Below are 20,632 nucleotides of genomic sequence, written 5' to 3' on the forward strand. Positions count from 1 at the left end.
CATAATATCTAAATATCCAGAATTTATTAGTGATAGCTCATCATGGGAAGGTGGTGCAGGGGTGGCGGTGGATCCACCAAACCTCACAAATTCTTTATCACAATCCTAGTGCTCTTGGATGATTTACCACTAGTGCTTTCAAGATAAAAATGGCAATCTTAAGTATCCGAACAACTCAAAGCAGTTTTAACTAATGTTAAACTCATTCTAACCCAGTGACATCTAGAGCAAAGCCTACATCAAGTTTTCTTTTGTTTTTCTTTTCTGGATTTCTTAAACTGTTTCACTACCTGTTATATCATCATCTCAGAAATGGTTTTGCCATGTTGAGTTGACTCCCATAGTCGAAAACAATGTTTTCTTTAAAAATTAAAGTAACCAAAATTATACACGAATAAAATTACAAGACATTTTTACAGAACCGGATTAAGAAAAAATAAAAGCATACATTTTCTAGTAAAACTTCTAATAAAAGGATATTGGATAAATTAATTTTGATTTAATAATTGTCTCACAGTCTAAAATAACTCTGAAACAATTTAAAAAAATGTAAGGAAACTGGGGTAAAAGAACATGACGATGAGAGAAAAGAAGCGCCTAGAAGCCAGTGATTCTTATCTTTCAGAGGAATTATTTCACAATACTGATAGTACTGGGAATTGTTAAAGCACATTCTTCATGTGAACTCTAAGTCAGCAATGGTTCTGCCATTTTGATGTTGTTCATAAAACAGGGTGTGGGCCGGGCGCTGTGGCTCATACCTGTAATTCAAGCACTTTGGGGGGCCGAGGCGGATGGATCACAAGGCCAAGAGACCAAGACCATCCTGGCCAACATGGTGAAGCCCCATCTCTATGAAAAATACAAAATTAGCCAGGTGTGGTGGCATACGCCTGTAGTCCCAGCTACTCGGGAGGCTGAGGCAGGAGAATCGCTTGAACCCGGGAGGTGGAGGTTGTAGTGAGCTGAGATCGCACTACTGCACTCCAGCCTGGCGACACAGCGAGATTGCGTCTCAAAACAAAACAAAACCAAGAATCAGGGTGTGAACCTAACAACCACAACTTCAGCGTTAAGCTCCTAAAATGCTAGAACTTGATTTTCGAAGTCCGCATCCCACTGCCAGGAACAGGATGAAGCACCAGCATGGCACCATGCAGTTAAAAGATGTGCTTTCTATTCACGCCAGGAGAGAGAAAATTCATGTGTGGAAGATAATCCACAACCTGATTTATCTCACAAATTGAATTCTAATGTAAAGTTATTGCTACCATAGATTTCTAGTTGCTTAGAAGCCTTTGCTTCTTAATTATCTGTGGATAAACTAGTTCACTTCAGTTTTGTTTTGTTTTTAAGGTAAGCTCACACCAGCCGTGCTTGCAGGGGTGAGGGAATTACTGCACCCTGAGCACAGAGGTGTTTCATGGCAAGTAGATACATCGAGTCCACTTCCATGAAAACAATCCTGTCTGAGGAAAGAGTTCAGAGGAGAGGCTGGCCCATCAGAAAAGTGTCTCATCCGATTTCAGTATGGAAAGAGGTCTTCACATACCCTGATCCCACCCCATCATTATATTGGTGAAGCGTAGAGGCTCAGGGAAGCTGAGGGACTCTCTGAAAGTCACACAGGCTGTTTGTGACAGCAGTGGGGATTGTAGGCGGGCCTGTTGATTCTCTATCCTCTTCTTACTTTTATTTCTAACAATTATAATGAGAGAGAGAAAGAGAGAGTGCAAGTTAGACAAATAGATATCTACTTACCTATCTATCTATCCTTCACTGTATATTTGTGCCCTGCCTTGTGCTAAGTTCAGTTTAAAAATAGAATGTAAAAGTGAGTTTAGGGCACATGTCACAAGTGTCTACAGGGTCTAGACAGTTCCATAAGCCTAGAACAAAGACAGCAGCTGTGGGTATACTTGGACAGACTGTGGCCAGAGAGGCAGAAGGGCCCACTGTGGCCAGAATTTAGGATATTTTTCAATTCGGATATTGTTTTGAGACAAGATTATTGAGATGGGAATAAACCTTTACAAATAGACGGAAGACTGTAGATATAGAAAAAATGGCCAGGAGCAGTGGCTCATACCTGTAATCCCAGCACTTTGGGAGGCTGAGACAAGTGGATCACGAGGTCAGGAGATCGGGACCATCCTGGCTAACATGGTGAAACCCTGTCTCTACTAAAAATACAAAAAAAATTAGCCAGGAGTGGTGGCATGCACCTGTATTCCCAGCTACTCGGGAGGCTGAGGCAAAAGAATCGCTTGAATCCAGGAGGCAGAGGTGGCAGTGAGCCGAGATTGCACTACTGCGTTCCAGCCTGATGATAGAGTGAGACTCTGTCTCAAAAAAAAAAAAAAAAAAAAATAGAAAAAATGAGAAGAGTACTTAGAAAAAGGCCAGGGTTCTGATTTGGAGACACACAAAGTATCTCTTGGTCAAGATAAGGGAATGCACCTGGCAGCCCATGAAGAGACAGCGATGAATTTACCCCCAGTAGGTACAGAGAGAGCCACACTCAAGGGCTAGATACGACTGTTCTCACTGGATGCCACAGTACAAAAGGGAACAACTGGAGAACACACACTTTCACCCGTGCCATCCCTGCCCTGGCTATGGTGCTAGACAAGCCCCTGGAATGCATATCATTTTTCAGGGAAAAGAAGAAGGGGGCAAGGAAAATCCTAAAATGACTGGAAAACCCTTGCCGTGATAGGTATGCTTGGAACTAGCTAGACTTTCTATCTTCAGGAAGAATGGAGGTTTAAGATAGGCTTTAGGTTTCATTATAGAAAAATTTAGGTAGATTTCTGCATACTCAAGTCTGTGCCTATAAAAATCGTACTCACTGCACACACAGGAAGGGAGCGGCGATTCCAAATGAGGCTATGTATCTTAGAAAGCCAGGTGCTTGGGTTCCTGCCTGGATGTCTTGTTTCTTTGGATAACTATTCTATTTCATGCCCTTTGCTAAAATAACGTCCTATGAGTTTTCCATATATTGTGCTATGACTAAGACCCATGCAGAAACATCAAGCCCAAGGGAAAAATCAACACATTTGTTTTTTTCCATGTTGACAGTATGCTTTGGAAATGTGGAATTTCCTCCCAAATGTTTCTATTAAAACAGCCCTACCCACAAACGCCTTCTTATTTTAAAACTACACGCGAAATAAGGGAAAACGGAACGTACCTATACCAAAATCCACAGAAAGCAGTCCACAAATACAAGAAAAGGCTCAAAACCATGGTGTAGCTTTGACAGTCTGAATTTAACTTTTACTTAAGTAAATCTTTATGAAAGCAAAACACTAGGAAAATATATCCTCCAATTTCTTTAGGTTTTAGCCTAACCATTAGATCTCTAGAAGTCCGCAGTACCTTTCATTGCAGCAATGCATTTAAGGAGAAGCTGGCATCTCCAACAAACTCCAATAAGGGCATTGCAGTGAGCTGGGTGCTACTTCTGGTCCCACCAATCACTCCCAGTGAGGCTTAGGAAATGAGGTGCGGTACCTCTGGCTGCTGAACCTTATTTAATCATCTTTAAAATGAGAGGACCCCATGCCAGTCGTGGTGGCTCACGTCTGTAATCCCAGCACTTTGGGAGGCCAAGGCGGGCAGATCACCTGAGGTCGGGAGTTCGAGACCAGCCTGACCAACATGGAGAAACCCTGTCTCTACTAAAAATACAAAATTAGCTGGGCGTGGTGGTGCATGCCTGTAATCCCAGCCACTCAGGAGGCTGAGGCAGGAGAATCGCTTGAACTCGGGAGGAGGAGGTTGCAGTGAACCAAGATGGTGCCATTACACTCCAGCCTGGGCAACAAGAGTGAAACTCTGCCCCAAAAATAAAAAATAAAAAAAGAGAGAGAGAGAATCCCTAGATGATTCTAGGCCCTTTCCAGCTTTCACACCATTTGATTCTACTTTTTATTCATGCAACTTCTAGATATACAGCTTGGCAAGTCCTTTAGAATTTAACATTTTTTCCTCTTAATAGTGCATGTTTTGACCAAAGTCTATCAGAGCTCATTTTGTTCATCTTCCTAAAGGCTGATTCAGAATTGATCTTTATACTTACACGCACAAAGAGGGTGTCAATGCTGGAAGAATTCTACCATCCTATGCAGCCTTTAGATCAAGTAATTCTACCTTGGGCACGGCAAGGGACTATGGATTACTCAGAAAAGAAAAGTATTATCCTGTGGAAGGAGAAAGCATGATTTTCCATTTGAAAGAGAACAGGCATATTCCAGCAGAGACTGCTCACTATAAACCATTGTCTAATTTCTTTATTTCCATACAGCTTTATTGACAGATACATAAGCATTTGAGGGCAGTTTACAGCATTGATAGTTTGCTTTCAAGCACAGTATTGCTAAATAGAGAGCTCAGGAAACAATTACAATCAGTAAAATTCTGTAAAAGCATGACATGCCAGGAAGGAATACCATAACATTACAGAGAAGAAAGAGAGAACCAGAAAGAAAAATAAAACAATTTTTAAAAGATCCCAGAAAGGAAATTTTACAGCCTCTAAAGTCTAAATGGAGAAAGGCATTCAACTAGCAGTAGAATATGATCTAAAATTAAAAGTAAATAGAAAATAAGAAGAAAGGGACCGGGTGCAGTGGCTCACACTGGTAATCCCAGCACTTTGGGAGGCTGAGGCAGGCAGATCACCTGGGGTCAGGAGTTCAAGACCAGCCTAACCAATCTGGCGAAACCCCATCTCTATTAAAAATACAAAAATTAGCCAGGCATGGTGGCACACACCTGTTATTCCAGCTACTCGGGAGGTTGAGGCAGGAGACTCCCTCGAACCCAGGAGGCAGAGGTTGCAGTGAGCTGAGATTGTGCCACTGCACTCCAGCCTGGGCAACAGAGGGAGACTCCATCTCAAAAACAATAAATAAATAAATAAATAAATAAATAAATAAATAAATAAATAATAAATAAATAAATAAAAAGAAAATAAGAAGAATAAGAAAAAAGAGATGAATTTGGAGAACTGAAAGTAAACAATGGAAAATGAGTAATTAGGAGTCCGAACAAAGGACTTGTACTGAAGAAAAATAAAGTGAAAAAATTTCATGTGTGAATATTCTTTTCATCAGCATTGTTGTCTTAAACCTATGTCACTATATTTATTCTCATCTTGGCCATTTATTTAGCCCAGGACTATGTGGTTACAGTATTTAAATAATTTGTTAATATACTCTTAAATGGAAGACAGTTAAATTAACACATGAACAGTTGTTAGACAACATATACATATATAAATTAATTAACATAATAATATAAGATGGAACTAAAGATGATTCTTGAACTTTTCTTCACAACAATATTTTTTCTAGGTCCACTCACATAGAATATGCAGATTATAAACAAACTTATGAATGTAACATTAAAGATTAGTTATCACCACTTATAGCTATCAAATATTTTTAAAATGATAGTCAAATAATTATGCCAAGATTCTTAAAGCATTGAATACTTTGAAGAAAATTTGAGAAGTTTCACTAGAAACATCCACATTATAATGACTAAACAGAGTAACAGAAATGAATGTAATATGAACGTAATGCTTTAAGGTTTCTTATTTTTTAAGTAAGAGCTTTCGCAAAGAGCGCTTAAACATTTGCTGCTATTGGTTTATTCATACAGGATTTCACATGTAAATTCATCAAAGCCTTTAAACAAAATAACTTGAGGTAAAGAGTTCAAAGTACATGCATTTAGACAACTCCAATTTTTCTCTTTCTTTCTTCCTTTTCTTTCTTTTTTTTTTTTCAGAGACAGAGTCTCACTCAGTCACCTAGGCTGGAGGGCAGTGGCATAATCATAGCTCATGGCAGCCTCAAACTCCTGGCCTCAAGCTATCCTCCTGAGTAGTTAGGACTACAGGTGTGCAACACTATGATCAGGTATATTTTATTTGCATACTCTATTTGAGCGGATCTAAGAAAAATATTGTTTTGCAGAAAGTTCAAGAAAAATTCGCTTGAATTTGTCTTGTTATACAAAAGACCCATTTAAAGCAGGACTCAATCATCCAAGGGGGTTTTTAGTGGATGCTACTCCACAAATCTAAGTCAAAAAGCTACATGCTCTTTCTTCAGAGAAATAAGGAATGTAATTGCTTACTGAAAGAAACCCAGACATCTCATGAAACCGTGGGAGAAAGATTAGAAGAGTGACATGGCTTATCCAGGGCCATGTGGCTCATCTGAACACAACCGCAAGTGAGATGGGCCATACCCTTTTCACCTCCCTAAGCTACGATTATTGTAATTTCTCTTACAATTGCAGTAGGCAGGGAGTGTTGCTCTTACAAGTGATCTCTTTTTTAGGAAACAATGCAATTAAACACATATTTCTATGCTGATCCTCAGACCTCCTGATCTATACCCTCACTGTGTGATCTTTCAACCAACCTTTATTGAGGAAAATACTTTGGACAAGGATTGAGCTCAGAATAATCGTTGTTCTTATTTTTTGAGCACTTACTATATGCCAGGCACTGTTCTGAAAATTTTCCATGCAGTAAGTCATTTAACTCTCCAAACAATCACACGAGCTATTATTTTTGTTTGCATTTTACACATAAAAAAGAAGAAAGAAAAACAGACACAGACAGGCTAAGCAACTTGTGTAAGATCACTGAGTAAGTGGTATAGCCAGGATTCAAATCTAAGTAGAAGAAAATCCCCCCGCGCCCTGCTGAATGCAAAGGCTAAGTGGGAGATAAACTCAAACAACAGGGCCAATATTTTGGATTTTGTGTGTAGGTACATTGGGGAGTTTACTGTATTTAACCTTCTTTCTTCATCTGCCTTGAGGGGATTTAAATTGTTGCCAAAGAAATGAATGCCAAAAACAAGAAAACATTAGCAGTCAAATTCTAACATTCAAAACAGAACTTTTCATTACAAAATCAGCTTGAGAGCCAGGCACTATTGAGATATGATGTGAAGGAAAGAACGGGCCAGGCTTGGCTGTCCAGACCACAGAGCTTCGCAGGACAGCCAATCAGGGAGAAGAGGAGGAAAGCCCCTTTCTCCTCCAAGGGATTGTGGGAATAAGATGGCTGGCAGAGATGGTTGTATGTGTGATGGACTTGAGAAATATTGGGGGATGGAGGACTTAGGAGTTTGGCTGGGGGTCCTGGGACAACCTGGGTATCCCAGGATAAAGCAAAGGGCAGAGCAGCCAGTTCGGGCAGAGGAAGGTTCCAATCTGCCCTCCTAGGCTTCCCACACCCAAGTCATACAGCAGGGATGCTAAGTTAGGGCCAGCATCATTGCAGGAGTGCTCGGAGTAGACCACCTGAAATAGGGGGCAGAATGGAGAACATACAGCGTCATGGAGGAGTCTACACCTTGGGGGACTAAATAAGCAAGAAGATGATTCCTGAGTTGAGAAAGAGCTAAGTGTGAGTCAGTGGTAGTAGGCCCCAGTAGAATGCAGGAACATCCTCTCTCAGCTGGGGAAACAGAGGGTGAGAGAGTGTGGCATGGATCGAAGGACCCTGTGACCCTCCATCAGAGGTAGGCCATCCTCCCTCCTTGTCTCTGTAAACCCCAGAGGGTAGAATTGGGGGCATGCAAGTAAACAAACTTCCCAAAGACTGGAGGTTGTCAATGAGATGCTTAAATTATTGGAACAAACTCAGTTTGCAAAGCCAAAGTAAGTTTGGTTACTTTATCTCTCAGAGAAAGAGGGATGGAGGTGGTAGCTGTCAATTCATGAGGAAGCCCAGAACAACTACAAACAAGTTAAAGGGACTACACTCTTCCTACATGACTGAGTTATGGTAGTACTTAAAAAAAAAAAAAAAAGGTCTTGCTGTATATAAAAACTGTTAACAATTATCAGAGGAGTGTGAACCAGAGCAACATCATCTTGAATAGGGGCTGTGTAAAATAAGGCTGAGACCTACTGGGCTGCATTCCCAGATGGTTAAGGCATTCTAAGTCACAGGATGAGATGGGAGGTTGGCATAAGACACAGGTCATAAAGACCTTGCTGATAAAACAGGTTGCAGTAAAGAGGCCGGCCAAAACCCGCCAAAACCAAGATGGCAATAAGAGTTACCTCTGGTTGCCCTCACTGCTACACTACCATCAGCACCACGACAGTTTACAAATGCCATGGAAATGTCAGGAAGTTACCCCATATGGTCTGAAAAGGGGAGGTGCTAATCCATCCCTTGTTTAGCATATAATCAAGAAATAACCATAAAAATGGGCAATCAGCAGCCCTCAGGGCTGCTCTGTCTATGGAGTAGCCATTCTTTTATTCCTTTACTTTCTTAATAAACTTTCCTTTCACTTTACCCTGTGGACTTGCCCGGAATTCCTTCTTGCACGAGATCCAAGAACCCTCTCTTGGGGTCTGGATTGAGACCATTTCCAGTAACATAATGAAGCATGGAAAGGTTTGTAGTAGAATAACAACACTGCTTCCTATATGTCAGACACTGTCCTCAGCACGTTATAGCTATTAATTTATTTAAGGCTTACAACATCCCTATGACAGGTGCTATTATTATCACAATTTAGCAGATGAGGAAACTGAGACACAGAGAGGTTACGTAACCAGGCTCCAGATCACATAGCTGATAAATAACCGAGGTGGGATTGAACCTAGGTAGTCTGGCTCTCAAGTTCATGCCCTTAACCTCCGTGCTACACATTGCACAGACAAAGCATGGAGGCAATACAGAGATGAGAAGGCCCACTCTGCCATTTGCAGAGGAAGCGCTGTTGGGGGTTTGGCCTCAGAGGTGGGGAAGGGAAGCAAAAGGGTGAGAAACAGGAGCAAAGGCACTCAAGCCTCAAGGCACACACATGCAGGGAAGAGCAAGGCAGTAGACTCCTAACGTGCAAAGGGATTCGTCTGCAGGGCTGCTAGAATATTCTATTCGTGAATACCACTATGGCTGCTGCAGCGTAGCACATTTGATACCCAAGATTTCTTTGTTCTGGCTGAGAACCAAAACTTCCTAACACTTCCATGCTTTGACTTAACTTCCACTTCATGATCATTTTGTAAAAAGAAACACCTCTTATTACTTTATGAGAATGCCCTAACGATGAATATGAAACAATAAGGCTCAGTCCATTGAGAAGGCTTGAAGCCAGCTAGGCTCACTCACTAGCTGGGTAACTCAGAGCGCATACCCCTCATATGTCTGTAATATGAATTCATGCCTCAGCAGAGCGGCTCACAGATAGACAACACCAGGAAAGTGAAATCTGGGAATGTGAGGAGCCTACCATGTCCTGCAGGCTGGACCACACGGTATGGAGGAGAAGAGGAGGAACGGAGGCTGGCAGGTCAGCAGAGGCTGAGTTCTGACAGGCCTCGCATGCCCAGCTCAGGAAGACATGGGAGTCAGAGGAAAAAGGGGGCCAAGGAAGGACCCCTACAGCATGGTCATTCTCTCGATCTAATGATTCCGGATAATTTTTCTTTCTTTGAATATTTTCCTCACATTTATTGGCTTCACATTTGTATTTCTTATTTTCTGAATTTTCAATTTTGCCTTTGTTCATTGAATATTCATATTTTAAAACACCTTTTAAGATGCTTTTGTATTAAAATATTAACCGATATACCGTGAAAGTTATTGGAATTAAAATGGAGTGATGAATGTTAAGAAAATCCTGAGAAAGGCCGGGCATGGTGGCGCACGTCTGTAATCTCAGCACTTTGGGAGGCCAAGGCGGGTGGATCACCTGAGGTCAGGAGTTCGAGACCAGCCTGGCCAACATGGCAAAATCCCATCTCTACTAAAAATACAAAATTAGCCAGGTGTAGTGGGGCACACCTGTAATCCTAGCTACTTTGAAGGCTGAGGCAGGAGAATCACTTGAACCTGGGAGGCGGAGGTTGCAGTGAGCTGAGACCGCACCAATGCACTTCAGCCTGGGCAACAAGAGGAAAACCCCATCGCAAAAAAAAAAAAAAAAAAAAAAAGAAAGAAAGAAAAGAAAATCCTGAGAAACAGAGCCAGGGGAGGCCCTGGAAAGTGAGTTCTCATGCTTCAGTGTGTGATAACAAAAAAGACTACAAAAACCACAACCTTGCACAAAGGCCATCACAACCTTACACACAAAAAAATACTCCTGCAAGAACATCTGCCCAGCAACTGGCCTCTCCAAACTCAGACTGGCGTCACCCTTGTTATTGATCTTTGTAGCCAAGGATAATGATTTCAAAACAATTATGTAATCCTCCTCATTTTTCTCTTTGGAAACCTTTGTCTTTCTTTACCTCCCTGAAAACGCACATAGTTTACTATGACATGCCTATTCCCACTGCAAAGCTCTATTCTTAAGTAACATCTCCTCTTTTAGAGAGGCTCTGCGATTTAGGTTGACAATATGTTGTGAATATTTTGCTCATTGTGGTGTGTTATTTACTTCTGAAACTTATTTAAACTGCTTTTTATATGAAAAGTTAAAAAAAATTATGTGGCCAAGTCTATACACTTTCCTTCATGGTTTCCTTCTGGTTTCTTCATTTGCTTATATTATTATTTTCTGAACAGAAAAGCAAACCTATGGTTTTTTATATCTGCCTCATGGTTCCATTACAGCTTAGAGGTTAAGAACTCAGGTTCTAAGTCCAATGAAGGTGAGGTTGAATCCTGGTTCTGCTCTCCACTGACTGTGAGCCATTTTTCTTCCTATAGTTTCCTCTCCAATTTTGAGCCAGGCACTTAATAAACCAATGAGAGACATAGTCTCTCCATTATGCAGATGGAAAAATTAGTATTTAGAGAGGTGAAGTTAATTGTGTGGTAAGTGGGAGTTAAAATTGGACACGAGTTTTCCTGTTTTTAGAGGCTGGGCTTTTACCAGTTACACTTATTCTATACTCCCTCACATGGGACTTGATTGTTACGGTCGTTTACTATCTTGTAGAATAAGTTTTGCTAGCATTTTGCTTGGGGTGTTCACATTTATGGTCAGAAGTGAGAATATAGTACAGTTTGCAGGAAGTCTGCAGGTAGTTTGAACAGTTTATAGGTAGTTTGAACAGTTTGTAAGTAGTTTGAACAACCTCTGGGCTCTGGCTAATATTCAGAACCTGGTGATGTCATCTGAAGCCTTAGTTATCATATTTGGCCCATGTCAAACACCAGACTGGACTAAATGCCCTGGCTTGGCACACAGTCTCTCTAAGGAGACCTACAAAGAAAAGGGGGCTGAAGAGAGAAGAGAGCAGACTGGCTTAATCAACAGTATTTAGTAGTTACCCTCTCTGTGAGGAACAAAAGTATGCACTGTAAACAGACACTAAGAAGATTCTGCTCCCCTGGGCTGCTTAAAGCAGGAACAATGATGTCAGGCGATGGTGTGAGTTCAGTTCAGAGCATGTTTTTAAATTAGCATTTAAGTTGATTAGAAACAGCTGGAAAATCAGAATGATTGCGTAACCTCTGCAATGATGCAGAGGGAAAGAATGCCCACTGCACAACCACAAGTTACCATCTTGAGTTGTTTTAGACAGGGAAATAATTCGCAGGCATTGCAAATTATTTTGCAAGCCCCGAACTTTTGGTCCCTTAAGTGTTCATCTTTATGTCTGTTCAGATAATATTGCTGCTCGCTGCTGACTAGAGTCACAGCACTAAATACAAAATTAACACCCATTTCGTCTTTATGAAGTGTTTTTTAAAAGTATTTAAATCAGTAAGAGATTCTTAACAATCAAATATAATTCTTTTCATTATTAAGTCATGGGCAGATGAAATAGAATATTCTCCAGAGAGTTGAGGAGTCAGATGTAAATCTCAGCCCCGAACATATAGGAAGAAATGTAAATCTGGGTGAGCAGCACTGGTCCTGGGTCTGCTGCATCCTGATTTGCCTTCATCCTGGTGGCAGTGACGGTGACCTATGCCCAGCCACCAAGCTCCATCCCCAAGGCCAAGCTCCACCTCCAAGGCCAAGCTCCACTTCCAAGGCCAGGCTCCACCCCCAAGCCCAAGCTCCACCCCCAAGGCCAAGCTCCACTTCCTAGGCCAGGCTCCATTCCCCCAAAGCCAGACTCCACCCCCAAAACCAAGCTCCACCCCCAAGGCCAAGCTCCACCCCCAAGGTCAGGCTCCATTCTCCCAAGGCCAGGCTCCATCCCCAAAACCAAGCTCCACTCCCAAGGCCAGGTTCCACCCCCATTCCCTGGAGCCCCGCCTCCGCAGCCTGCCTGGGCAATTGTCCAAACTCTAGCCTCAGATCCTTGATTGAGTCTAGTGTTAGTTTCACTGAGAAATTGGAATATTTTGCTGGTCTTTTCTGTTCTTCATTTGTGTAGTGCAAAAAATAATCAAAATGCTAGGTGTCAACCCTACAGAGCCACTGTCAGAATAAATAGAGGAACCTCTGATTTGTTTCAAATAAAACAATTTGCCTTTAAATGAAAATGATTATTGCTTAAGTATAAAATGGGAGAATACAGAAAAAAGGAGGTAAAATAACAGAAAAAGGCCGGGCACAGCGGCTCACACCTGTAATCCCAGCACTTTGGGAGACAGAGGCAGGTGGACCAATTGAGGTCAGGAGTTTGAGACCAGCCTGGGCAACATGTTAAAACTCTGTCCCTACCAAAAATACAAAAAGGAAAAATTATCTGGGCATGATGGAGATTGCTTGTAGTCCCAACTACTCAGGAGGCTGAGGCAGGAGAATCACTTGAACCTGGGAGGCAGAGGTTGCAGTGACCCGTAATTGGGCCAGTGCACTCCAGCCTTGGCCAATGTGGGAGCCTCCTGCTCCGGAAAGGAAGGGAAGGGCAGGGGAGGGGAGGGGGAGGGGAAGGGGAGGGGGAGGGGAAGGGGAGGGAATGGGGGAAGGAACAGAGATGGGGAGGGGACGGGGAGGGGGGAGAAAGGAAGGGAGGGGAGAGGGGGAGGGGACGGGGAGGGGAGGGAATCTATAATCCCACTGCCTCTAAACAACCACTAATAACATATTGTCATGTTTTATGCCTTTATCCTGGCATAAAGTAGTTTGTTCTGTGTCTCTCTTCTCTCTTTGTGGCATTCTTTCTCTGTCTCTTTTTTGTCTCCTCTCCCCATATGTTCTGCAAGAAATCTTTATCTTTCAACCAGAGGCCACTGAGTTGATTTTCACTCACAGAGAGGCCAGAGAGGTAAAAGCGGAAGTACGTACAGCAGGATCCACATTCCTGAAAAGTCCATATCTGGCCGTGGCCTTGCATCTCCACAGGCCCTCCCAGACCCCACCAGACCTAGAATCTCCATCAACTTACTTCTGTTAAAAGAAAAACCTTAGACAAATTAAATTTAACACAGGTTAATTGAGCAAAGAATGATTCACAAATCGGGCAGCCCCCAAACAAGAACAGGTTCAGAGAGGCTTCATCACAGCCACATGGTCCCAGAAAATTCATGGACGGAAAAAGGAAAGCGATGGAAAGAAAAAGGAAGTGAGGTACAGAAACAGGCGGATTGGCTACAGCTCGCCATTTGCCTTATTGGAACACGGTTTGAACAGTTGGCTACCTCTGGCCGAAACTGTGACTGGCACAAGAGGAGGGTACAGGCTCTTTACACATCCAGTTAGGTTACAATTCACTATGTACAGAGACACTTTAGGCCAAACTTAAAATATGTAAAGAGGCAGCTTTAGGCTAAACTTAACACTTCTTAATTGCCCAGAACTGCCTACGTAGAGGGCCACTGACAATTATCTATGGGCAGTGCTGAAAGCAATGGATGGGACACAGAAGGACATATTTTATAGTCATCACCACTTTCTCCATGGCTTTTTTTTTTTTTTTTTTTGAGATGGAGTCTTGCTCTATCGCCCAGGCTCGAGTGATGTGGTGCAATCTTGGCTCACTGCAACCTCTGCTTCCCGGGTTCAAGTGATACTCCTGTCTCAGCCTCCCGAGTAGCTGGGACTACAGGAGCATGCCACCATGCACAGCTAATTTTTCGTATTTTTTTTTTTTTTTTAGTAGAGATGAGGTTTCACCACGTTAGCCAGGCTGGTCTTGATCTCCTGACCTCGTGATCCGCCTGCCTCGGCCTCCCAAAGTGCTGGGATTACAGACATGAGCCACTGCGCCCAGCCTTTCCATGGCTTTTTGGCCCAAGATGAGCTCCACAAGTTCTAAGTGTTGTATCCAACCCCACCCCCACTCTGCCAGTATCTCTTAAACTACCCTATCTTGATAGTTGTATTTCTTTTTCTATTGGTGTGGCAGAGATGGTTATAGCTTAGCAAATATTCCATTGGCTAGTCAACCATCCCAGCTCTTCTGTGATTAGGTAAGACCATGTGACAAAAGCTTTCTTCCCTTCCTGACTTGAGGCCTGTACTCCATCCAGATGGTGCAGCTACAAGACAGCCTGTCAAGGGTCCATGTGGAGCAAAGACTGACCCACATGGGACATGGAGTGTGTGAGGGAGAGAAAGAGACTTCTGTTGAGCTTTTGAGGTGTGCGGTTTGTTTATTATTGAGGTACACTCTAGCATATTTTGACAAATGCAATTGGAGAGGCCCTTAGACGGTGCTATACTCTGATTTTTAAATCTCCCTAAAATATGGATGTGATCATATTATTTTCTTGTTGAAATATCATCAAGAGCTAGCCATTATCTAAATGATGAAACCTAAATGCCTTACCCTTGCAGGCAGTCTGGTCCCACCATTAATCTGGTGTTCTTCCTCTAACCTATATCCTAAATCGCAGCCACATTGACTCCTAAGCTATGTCCCAAACACTGCTTTTTGAATATCCCAGTCCTTTAAATGGTAGTGATAGGCGTGGTACATGCTGTTCTGTCTGCTGAGATGGCCCTGGCTGCGGTTCTCCGCTTGGCATAGTCTCACAGATCCTACAAAACCCAGCTCACATATGATACACGTGAAGTGGTACCCAACTCCACAAGACATTGTCAGCTCCCTCTCCCGTGTCGCCACAGGGCTTGGCAGCGTCTTTCCATCAGAAAGTCTCCTACCACATGAGGCATTTACATGTCCATTATTCCAGCCAGATGGTCAGGTTCTTAAAAATGGTGTCATATCCTATTCTTTACTAGCACAATGCCAGGTACGTAGATATGTATATGCATTCCCTATTATCCTAGAGCTGTGGCCACAAGGGATGGATTAAGAGGGGTATTAGCCCCTCCATGGTATCTGTCAGTCTACCCTCACAAGTCTTTGGTATATTCAACCGATGTTTCTCAAACAGAATGTTTTATAGACCAGCTTTAAGACAAGTCCTTTGCCTCCTCTTCTCCCTACACCCAGAATGTCACCCCAAATATCTCCTGCATCAAAGTTTTAGAGCCCATACTGAGTAGCACTAACAATGTCTGACATAATAGGTGCGCAACAAAAATGTGCAGATGATAAAAAGACTACTAGTTAACGGTTACAGAGTATTTACTATGTGCTAAGCAATAAACTAAGCATTTATACCCATTATTTTATCCAGTCCTTAAGAAAACCCTATGAGGTGGGACATTATTAAAATCCTCATGTGACATCTGAAGAAACTCAAACTAGTTAAGTGTGCCCGGGTTGACATGGTGGGTAAATGACAGAGCGAAGATGTGAACCCAGGCTCTCCACCTTTAGGCCTTTGTGTTAATTAAAGAATGAATGCTCACAGTTTATATTTTTCTGTTTTGAGACAGAGTCTCACTATTTCACCCAAGCTGGAGTGCAGTGGCACAATCTTGGCTCACTGCAACTTCCACCTCCCAGGTTCAAGCGATTCTTATGCCTCACCCTCCCAGGCAGCTGGGATTACAGGTGTCTGCTACCATGCATGGCTAATTTCTGTGTTTTTAGTAGACATGGGGTTTCACCATGTTGGCCAGGCTGACGTTGAACTCCTGAGCTCAAGTGATCCACCCTCCTTGGCCTCCCAAAGTGCTGGGATTACAGGCGTGAGTCACTGCGCCCAGCCCAGAGTTGATTCTTATGATCCCAAACAGTAACATTCAAGTATGAAAATGACCTCCCGGGGAAAAAAAAATTGACTCAATAGTCAGGTCTCTAAAGACAGTGAGATGGACCTGAAATAATCTTTTTGTAAGAGGCACGTTTGCCGTTTTATACTACAGGGCCAGTGTGATGCTAGGATGTTTCATGTCCAGCCTGTAGCTCCCAGTGGTAAAAGCTCTTTTTGTTTACAAAACTGGATCTAGTCCCAGTTCTGCTACTCACTACTTGAGTGAACTTGAACCAAGTTATTTAACCTCTCTCTTTCCCCATTTCCCCAAGAGAAAATTGGGGAAACACTAGCCCTATCTCATAGCGTGTGAGGATTGTGTGGGCCGATGCACGTAAGACACTTAACAGAGGCCTGGTACATTTTTACTGCTTAATAAATATTGACTATGTTTATCACATAATCATTACAACAGGACAAAACTCCTTGTCAGTATCAGCTGCCATCTCTGATATATCTGTGAACCTAGGATTTCTTTCCATGCACTGAGAACCAAGCCATGCTCAATGGAGGAAACTCACATTAGAAGTCAGGACCTAAGTCAGTTCTCGGCTGTGCTATTAATTTATGAGAGGGCTCAAGCAAAATAGCGTGATCTTTCAGGGCCTGGGTCTCTGTCTCTGGGCAATGCAGATAATGATGTACCAATCACTAGCAGTGAGCGGTATACTTAGACAGTGTCTTAAAGTTGCTCTATATGACCATGCCAGCAGTGGCCACATAGAGCAGTGACTAATGGTCACGCTAAAAATTTTTGACTTTAAGTCAGATATGTAAACTAATGAAGGCTATGTGGAATGGATTAAGTTTTGGGTTTTTTTTTTTTTGTTCTGTTGTTGTTGTTGTTTTTGTTGTTGTTTTGAGGCAGAGTTTTACTCTGTCACCCAGGCGGGAGTGCAGTAGTGCAATCCAGGCTCGCCGCAACTTCTGCCTTCCGGGTTCAAGTTATTCTAGTGCCTCAGCCTCCTGAGTAGCTGGGTCTACAGGTGCGCACCTCCACACCCGGCTAATTTTTGTATTTTTAGGAGAGACGAGGTTTCGCCTTGTTGGCCAGGCTGACCTTGAACTCCTGGCCTCAGGTGATCCACCCGCCTTGGCCTCCCAAAGTGCTGGGATTACAGGCGTGAGCCACTGCACTCGGCCAGATTAAGTATTTTTAATGATAAATTGACATAACACTTAGAGAAAAACCAACATTTAAGTGATAAGAAAAAACGTTTAAAATGCTCAGAAACAGAAGGGCCCAGGAGGACATAATCAGCTTTTAATTACTTAGCTACTGTTCATTCCAATTGAGATCAATTACGTATGCTTTTAGTTACATTTAGAAGCATTTTCCTGTTTAAGAAGCCTATCTGTCAGAGAGAGAGAGAAAAGGTAAGATTCATAAACTCCACCTACTTAATTTTTTAGGAGAGCTCTTGGAAACAAAAAGTCAGAGGGAAATAAGAGTTGTGCTGCTTCAAATGGAATTTAGGAATACTGAGCAACGTAGGTGGTCCCCACTGGTATGATGCAGTGCATTTCTAGAAACCAGAGCATGAGAGGAATCCTTATAAGGCCCACCAAGCAGCTGCTCTTGCATTTGTTTGCACCCGGCCACAGGGTAATCCTTAATTTCCCAGGCCATTCTTGATCCAAAGCACAGTGGTAACAAGAAAACCCTCTATTTTTCAGGCAATGCCAGAGGTGAGGACGTGCTTATCAAAGTATGGGAGTCATTTTTGTGTTTTTGATTCATGAGACCCCCAGTGGAACACCACACTCTCTGAAAGGGGTGTTGTGGCACAGCGTGGAGTGTAGAGGCTTTGAAGCAACACGGATCTGGGCTCCAATTCAGATCGCACTCCTTGCTGCGTGATGTCAGGCAAATTACTCAGCTGTCCTGAGCTTTTCTGGAGTTGTCTGTAAATTCAGGGTAATGACACCTAAACTGCGGTTTGTTCTGAGGCTCGGTGAGTTGTCACACCTATACAAAACATCAAGTGGGTGCCGGGACACCCTCACTGGCCTTCAGTAAAGCTAGTTATGTCCTCAGTGGCCCCTCTTTTCCCTCATGCGCTTTGGACGTCTCCTCTATAGTCTTGTAACCTTTGCTCAGGGTGCCCCTTTTAAGAGCCTGCGGCTCAGCTGCTTGGTCACCAGCTCTCACTGCTGCCCGTGTTGCTACTCTTGCCCGGCTACCCCTCTGAGGGCGCCAACGAGCTACACTTTTCTGATCATCTTCATCACGTGTGGCTCCTCAAGTGACACAGGAGACGTGCAGGCCCACAAGTCAGCCTGGTCCCTGCATTGAATTTAGCTCATTATTCGCTTGCACCCCTTTGGCAAAGTTTGAACAACTTTATAATGGGCAAACTGTTTCACCACATTTGCATCCATTAAAGAAAAATCCAAGTTGGCATATGTGTTTAAAACACACAAACTACTGTACCTGCACTGTCCAATGTGGTAACCATGAGCCACATGTGGCTACTGAACATGTGAAAATTGATCCAACGAACTGGGCCATTCTGGGCATATCCAAGTAAAGCAGAGTTGAGAGGCCAAGGGGAGAAAGCACTCAGGGCACACCATTTGGCTCCAAGAATGTAATTCCCTGCAAGCCAGGCTGCTGAAACTGCCTTCTGTAACTGGAAACCAGTTTTATCTGACAGCTACTGAAACAACCTGCTACAACTCTAAGACTACTTTTACCCACCACCGTAGTCTCTCACCAATCAGAACTCGTCAGCTTCCCAGAACTTGCCTGGTTCCAGTGAACTTTTTTTTCAAAACAATACATAGCATTTCTCCTTTCTATAAAATCTCCAACCTTCTCTTTGTTCTTCAGACAGAATGAGGACCACTGGTCTGTGTATATGCCCTGAATTGCAATTCTTGCTTCCCAAGTAAAATGCTTTAAATTTAGAGATTCATCTCTATATTTTATTTGACTTCAACAGATATTTAAAATGTGGCTGGTGAGAAGTGACGTGCCTTGAAATAAAATACACACTGAATTTTGTGCAAAATACAATTAAATATAATCATTAAATATACTTTAATTATTTAACTATATTTTTATTGATTATATAAAATGTATCATTAAAATTAATTTCAACTGTTTTATTTTATTTTATTTTACTTATTTTTTTGAGACAGACTTTCACTCTGTCTCCAAGACTGGAGTGCAGTGGCACGATCTTGGTTTACGGCAACCTCTGCTACATGGGTTCAAATGAGTCTCCTACCTCAGCCTCCTGAGTAGCTGGGATTACAGGCATGCAGCACCATGCCCAGCTAATTTTTGTATTTTTAGTAAAGAGGGGGTTTTGCCACATTGGCCAGGCTGGTCTTGAACTCCTGACCTCAGAAGATCTACCTGCTTCAACCTCCCAAAGTTCTAGGATTACAGGCGTAAGCCACTGTGCCCGGCCCTATTTCTTTCTTTAATTCTTTTTATTCATCTTAATGTGACTAGAAGAAAGTTTTAATGGTGGCTCACATTAAATTTCTATTATACTAGACAAATCCCAAAAGCAAACACATTAACTATTTTAGAAATACTGCAGTAATCAACAGCTTCAGTACTGTGGAGACAGGTTTTTCTTGGAACAGATTAGGGAATGTAATTATTCATGTTTTGAAATAGTGCTTGCAGCCTTTTGTATTCGCCTTTCATAATGGCTATGTCATCATATGATTGACTACTTGTTTACCTTTATTGATTAAATTCGCAGATAGATGATTTTCAATTAGCAAAAAAAGTTAAAAACCATGCATAAGGTTTTCTGTTATAAAAGTAATGCACGATTATCACCAACTTATAAGTATTTGTCATATCCAATGTAGATTTACAATAATGGAGTAGTATCTGGTTTACTGATTCGATTGTCTAACTCATTTTGTATACAATTCCCAGTTACTTGGTCACTATTGTATAAGCTGTTTTGGATACATGCGTAACTTTGTTTTAAAATGCCCAATTGCTCACTCAAGAATGAATCACATTCAGTAGCTGGCTAAATGATTCCTATGAAATTTCTATTATTTGAAGAAAGCCAGTCTTCGTTGTGACATCAGAAAAACAAAGCTTCCACTAAAAAAGATTAATAAACACAACTCTTTTTAGCAATCAAAATAATACTATGTTTCTTTGTCTGGTCTTTAAGACATTGGCCTAGTACATTTTTATTTGTTCAATATGTGATCCAAGTAAACATAGCCATCTTATGCTTTATGACTTTTGAAGGTTCTCAACATATTCACCCAATCTAAAAACTGACCTGATACAGACATCTGTCTCATTGAAAACCACTTACAAATAAAAATAATACAGGCTGTCTTGGAATAGGCCAGCCAGAATATCACAATAGTTTGATCATCTTTAGTTTTTTTTCCAGAATACCTATTTTTAAAACTTCTTTTCAAAAATTGCCTGTATGTTCTGTTTAATTTTCTGTATTATTGGGATAATAATTTTGGAGGGAAAAACCTACTACATTTTCATTAAATGGTGTAACAAGCTGTAAAGAGAGATCACAGTATTTGTCAAGGTCAGTGAATTTGTCAAATGAAGCTGCTATTGGCTTCTGCATATTGTTTGACTGTACAAATTGTGTTTTACTTCACTTTTAT

General features: G+C 42.0%; 1 long non-coding RNA gene across 1 annotated transcript in view; it reads right to left on the reverse strand.

The window, feature by feature from the left end:
* LOC109027962 (uncharacterized) overlaps positions 1-20,632 on the reverse strand; it is a 99,842-nt gene that overhangs the window by 16,494 nt on the left and 62,716 nt on the right. The window lies entirely within an intron of this gene.

Source organism: Gorilla gorilla, chromosome 7 (genome assembly GCF_029281585.2).
Source record: "Gorilla gorilla gorilla isolate KB3781 chromosome 7, NHGRI_mGorGor1-v2.1_pri, whole genome shotgun sequence".
In the NCBI taxonomy this organism is placed as follows: Eukaryota; Metazoa; Chordata; class Mammalia; order Primates; family Hominidae; genus Gorilla; species Gorilla gorilla.